Raw genomic sequence first — 6,205 nt, 5'->3', positions numbered from 1 at the left:
TGGCACCGTAGCTCTTAAACGGGTGGACCAATTTGAATGCAGTTTTTTTTATTTGAAATCAGGTTTTCTAGCGATAGTTCTTAGACATGTTTCATTAAAATTAGTTCAGCCGTTTTTGAAATATTAAACTTTGAAGTGTCAAAGTCGGGGGTTTCGCAACTTTTTGTTGGTTACGTTATTGTAGAACAACCTCATCGTATAATAGAACTTTGTTATGAACCTTCCTTTGTAGGTAACAAACAGGTCAAGTAACAAAAGTAATCTTTCCTGTGGACAAACATTCTTCGCCTTCGGGTCGCTGAATTAATAATAATAATAACAGTTAATAACAAATTAACAATAACATGAGGACGGACGTGCATCCATCATCTCACAGAACTTCAAACATTCATCGCACATTCTTCTCCAACAACCAGCCAATACATCACACTGGGTCGCCGATGCTAGGAGGGCATGCATATTGACGTAACGCAGCGCTCGGACCAGTGGCGACTGCTTCAGGGGGGGGACAGTCGCCTATACCGTACTTATTCATGTCGATAGCGCCGCCATCTCCTTTATCTAACCTAAAATAAAACAGATTGTTGTCGTTTGTTTCAGATAGATGTCACTGAAAGCTTGAGATAACAAAATTTTATTTATTAAAAATATTTTGTCGTTGATAATTACCGCAAAAATGAACTTTATTTTCGAAATTGACAATCGTATTGTAATTTCTAATATAAAAGTCACATAATTGTATCCGCTCAGTCGTCACAAATATTTTTTGTGTAGCAACCCTCTATGTCAGGCCAGGCGTCTATTCGCGCTCAACAAGGAACAAGATGGCTACGTTGCAATCGAAACTCGTGCTCAGACCACATAAAAAGTAAAGACAGTGCTGCAAACGGAAAATTGAGGCGGTTTAAACTTAAGAAAGTGTTCTTCAAGCAGCAGTCGAATTCAAGCGGTCTCACTTCTCTTTGCAGCCCTGTTTTTAGTTTTTATGTGGTTTGAGCTGGGAAGCAATCCAGTAAAGTAAAAGAATACCTGTGACTATTAATAGCTATACGTATGGATGGATATATACATCAATGGTACTAGTTACGAAATGCAGACGGCGCTTCAAAACCGTCTGCATGAATGAGACGAGAGAGGGCTCTCTTTTCCCGTATATTATACTACTCTTTGGACTGCTTGCGAGCGGCGGTGCGCGCGCGTTGGCAGTGCCAGCAGAGGGTGGTCTCGAGGCCTGAATGGTCATGTAATGATTATATTTGCTATGGCTTTTGAAACTCAAAAATGTAACTGCTACGTACACTGTCGGCGGTAGGCCAGCTGGTAACTGTCACGTGATCAGTGACAGCAGACTAATTTTTTTTTTCGAATTTAAAACTAACAAGCGATTTAGCAACAACACCTAAATGTTGATAAGACCGATGTACTGGAATAAGTTCATTTTTTCATTCTTGCTCACATTCTCTAGATCATAAAAACAGACAAGAAATAGACTATTTCTTAGATTCTCTAATCTGTTTGTTACACTCAATAACCTTGATACAAATTGTGACTATTTGTTACCGCACCAAGGTAACAGCATAATCAGAAGTTACAAAATTTCGCAATAAAGTTAACCTGATCATATCAGCGCTAATTAACAAAATTTATATTAGGAAATTGAGAATTGAGGTGTTTGTTACATTATTTAGTTAATTGTCGTCCCAAAGGAATCTCCCATTTTGACTTCATTATTATTTATAATCTACCGTATAACAGAATACAGTCATTATTTTAGCCGTAAAGTAAGAACGTAAAAGTAGAAAATGTTAATACGTGAAATGTAATTAACTTAAAATTCTGCATCGTTGAATACAAACCTGTTTGGAATAATCATATTTCGCTTATTTCAGAGCTGGCAACGAAAATTTTACACGCACGATCACGTTCAAGAGTTCATTTACCGAGCACTATATTTACTCGTACTTGTGCCGAGAAAACTATTGATTTCCATTAACATCCTTTGTTGTCGTGTGTCTTATACAGAACTATTAATTGATCCACTTTGCTTCTAAAGCCTGAATACTAATTTATGTCGAGCGAGAAGTTTTGTTCGTGTAAAATTACATTGCGCGGTTGCAGGGCGACAGATGTGTAAGTAATTGAGCAACTACAGCAATATGTTGATATATTTATCTTGCCACGTGTGAATACGTAGGTATATAAAGAGATGATGGTATGAACCGATTTATTTGCCTTGGGACAAAGTGAAATTGCTTGAAGTCAAGCCATTTTTCCACAAACTTTTAACAATTGAAATGTCACTTCTACTCCGGTTCACAACTTGTTTGTAAGTATCTAAAATTTTATGCAATGAGTCATTTTATCCAAAATATTTAGCGTTATATTATATCGTCGTAACGGAAACGCAAGAAACATTCCTTGGCCTTGTCTGGGCTTATACAGTCGAACCAGTTTGGAAAATCATTACAGCATTTATTATGAGACCATTTGAGGTGATACCGTTTTATGAGGGACCACTATTTAGATAATTCGAATGTTTATTTTATAAATTCAATGACTAACAAAGAACAAATAGTTCCAAAGCTTCATTTTAAGGGTTCCGTAGCCAAAATGGCAAACGGAACCCTTATAGTTTTGCCATGTCTGTCTGTCTATCAATCAATCATTCAATCAATCAATATCTTTATTTTGCTTAAAATGTGGTACAATAATACAAAGTAAAAAAAATAATGTTCCACACACTTCACTAATATCAGGCAAGCAAAAATATAAATGTACATGAATAGAAACAAAAAAATAAAAGTCATAAAAATAAAAAGTCAATCAGAGCCCATACTTAGATTTAAGACGTTATAAATAATAATCCCTATACGAGTCTGTCAAACTAAAATAGGAAACTGTCTATCTGTCTGTCCGTCCGTTGGATAGGTCTTTTAAATCCATTACGGGGTTGCTTCAGTGATTTGATTTGTTTTCAAAATATTCAACTTTAAAGCGCACATTTTCATTAAAATCGTCGTCCCCTCCCCTCTAAAATGTAAACAGGTGGGTGAAAAATTTGAAAAAATTCAGAATGGTAGTAAGTATATCAAACTTACAAGGAAAACTATAACGGTTAAGTTTTCTTGAGAATTATTAGTAGTTTAAGAGTAAATAGCAGCCTAAGGTATAAAATATACCTAAACTTGGAATATTCCGTACAAAATACGAAAATCATAAGAAAAATATTACTTTTTTTTTCGTAATGGCTACGGAAACCTATTTCGAGTGTGTTTGACACGCTCTTGGCCGGTTTTTAATTCGTAAACTAAACTAGGAAATCCCACATAAACATAAACTTTTGAGAATATTTATTTCCCTAAGAAAATAAACTCGCTAAAGTAGACTGGACGCAATAAATTAAAAGAGTGTTAAAGAGGTTAGTCATTGTATTTATACAATTGGCAAGTGATCCAATGGTATGTACTGAAAGAACAGTCTTACAATCGAGTAAAGGTAAATAAAATAACACCTTTCAATTTAAATGAAGGTTTCGTTCCATGTGTTTATACAGAATCGTATACGCTTGGCATCATAAAAAACCGGCCAAGAGCATATCGGACACGCCCAAAATAAGGTTCCGTAGCCATTACCAAAAAAATAAGTAAGGTCAACCGGGGCTAGTCGTCTACGGGGCTAATGCGTCCATTTTTATCATAAGAAAATCATCCTTTAGAACTACTCAAGCCATTTTTTTAAAGGCTTTGGCACTAAAAGTACAAAAAATTATCACTCGATGTCGTGGCCGAGCTCTTTAAGTAATCCGCCATCCTTAATGCGTCATTTCATTTCGACTCTTCTTGTGTGCCAACACGTGTATTTGTATGAAGACTTTTTAATGTGAAAAAAAAACCTCCTGTAAAGTGGGCATATTTTTGGAGGTGTTGAATCTAGACACGCGGTAGCAGTCATTTATTTATCTAGATAATATTTCCATCTGCTGTCTTGACGAACATATTTTCGGAGTATAATAATGAAATAGTCATTAATATGAACACATCGACGAGAATGATTAGTATGGGTCACAATACCACCAACGGGACTGGTCACACAAAAAATAGGCCAAGAGCATGTCGGACACGCCCAAAATAGAGTTCCGTAGCCATTACGAAAAAATTAAGCAATATTTTTCTAAGGACTTCGTATTTTATACGGAATCTTCCAAGTTTAGGTATATTTAATACCTTAGGCTGCTATTTACTCATAAAATACAAATAATTCTCAAGCAAACTTAGCCGTTATAGTTTTTCTTGAAAGTTTGATATACTTACTACCATCCTGAAATTTTTCAAATTTTTCCACCCCCGGTTTAGATTTTAGAGGGGGGACGCTCGATTTTAAAGAAATTTTTCTCTTTAAAATTGAATATTTCGCAAACAAATCACTGAATCGAAAAAAAATTGTAGCAAACGCCCTAATGGTTTTAAAAGACCTATCCAACGATACCCTATACAATAGGATTGGATGAGAAAAAAAAACACCCCACTTTACGTCTATGGGAGGTACCTAAAAAATTTTTTTTGAATTTTTAATTGTACCATTATGTCGGCATAGTTTACTTTTATATCCGTGCAAAATTACAGCTTTCTAGCATTGATAGTACCTGAGCAAAGCCGTGGACGGACAGACAGACAGACAGACATGGCGAAACTCGAGTACTGCCTTTTCGCAACGTAACGTTTGGCAACCTGTTTCATTTCGCAACTTTTCATTTCGCAAACTCTAAAACTGTAAACATTCCAGGACATATTCAGGGCCATCGTGTAGAACCCTTTGGGTTAGGTTAGGTCAGTTATATAAAAATCCTGAAATTTAAGTTTCAGAAATATTGAACAGTTTGGAAATGAAAAGTTGCGAAATGAAACAGGTTGCACAAAAGTTATTCGCCGAAACATTAGTAAACCGGCGAAACTATAAGGGTTCCGTTTTTGCCATTTTGGCTCCGGAACCTAAAAACACGGAAGTTTAAAACGTTGTAAAGGTAACCTTATTCTTTATACTGGCTGAAGAGGCAATTAAAACTCTTTTAACTTACATTTTCGCTACAAATCCTTTAATGTCATAACTTCATGTCTCTTCATTTAAATTTTAACTTATTTGACGGCAGCATTAAAATTATAGATAATCTGAGAAATGAAGCAATTTTTATTTTTTTCATCGAATAAAAGTTATAACACACGATATAACAATAAAATCACTTTCAGAGATGCTTAAGTATACGTATGAAAAACATAATATCATTATATTATGTAATATAATTATTATGTTTATTTGTTGTTTAATATACAATATTCGGCTAAGAGATGTAAAAAAAATACTCAAACCTATTAGGAGATGGACATTTTTGTTACCCCTGGAATCTAGGAAGGGGCTAATGCGTCTATAAGAAACGAGGTCATTTAGATATTTTTGTTCAACTAATTCTAACCCATTACTAATTACTAAAGATTATATCTAGATCTATCTATCTACCCTAAACTAAGGCTAGAATTTAGCGTACAACATAATAATAAACTTGGACATGTGTGATTTTATAAAATTGACTCGATTAAAATCATTCCGACCAATCCGATCACATAGTACTAGTAAGACGCTTTCACCCCACCTGGGGTTATAGCGTCTAAAAATCCCAGCTTTTTCAGAAACGTAATTTATACGTAGAAGTTATTATAAATGCCATAAAGTGGCACTAAAATATGCTAGCTTGTATCATAAGTTAAAGCTTTTAAGGATACATCATGTGTTTGTTATAATCTGATAAATATGCTGTTTAAAGTATTGTGGCGCATTAGCCCCGGTTGACCTTAATATTTTTTCTAAGGATTTCGTATTTTGTACGGAATAATCCAGGTTTAGGTATATTTTATACCTTAGGCTGCTATTTACTCTCAAACTACTAATTACTAAAAAAAAAAAGTTTTTTTATTGTGCCATTTTGTTGTCATAGTTTACATATATATTCGTGCAAAATTACAGCTTTCTAGCATTGATAGTCCCTGAGCAAAGCCGCGGACAGACAGAGAGACAAACATGGCGAAACTATAAGGGTTCTGTTTTTGCCATTTTGACTACGGAACCCTAATACTGGGACTCGTAAAAAGGTATCAAACCATGTTTTTAAAGAAAGTGTTTTATGTATTTTATGATAATATAATCTATTCAAGGC

The sequence above is a fragment of the Choristoneura fumiferana genome, chromosome 21, assembly GCF_025370935.1.
Source record: "Choristoneura fumiferana chromosome 21, NRCan_CFum_1, whole genome shotgun sequence".
Classification (NCBI taxonomy): domain Eukaryota; kingdom Metazoa; phylum Arthropoda; class Insecta; order Lepidoptera; family Tortricidae; genus Choristoneura; species Choristoneura fumiferana.
The sequence above is the reverse complement of the archived record's forward strand: the minus strand, read 5'-3'. Positions refer to the sequence as shown.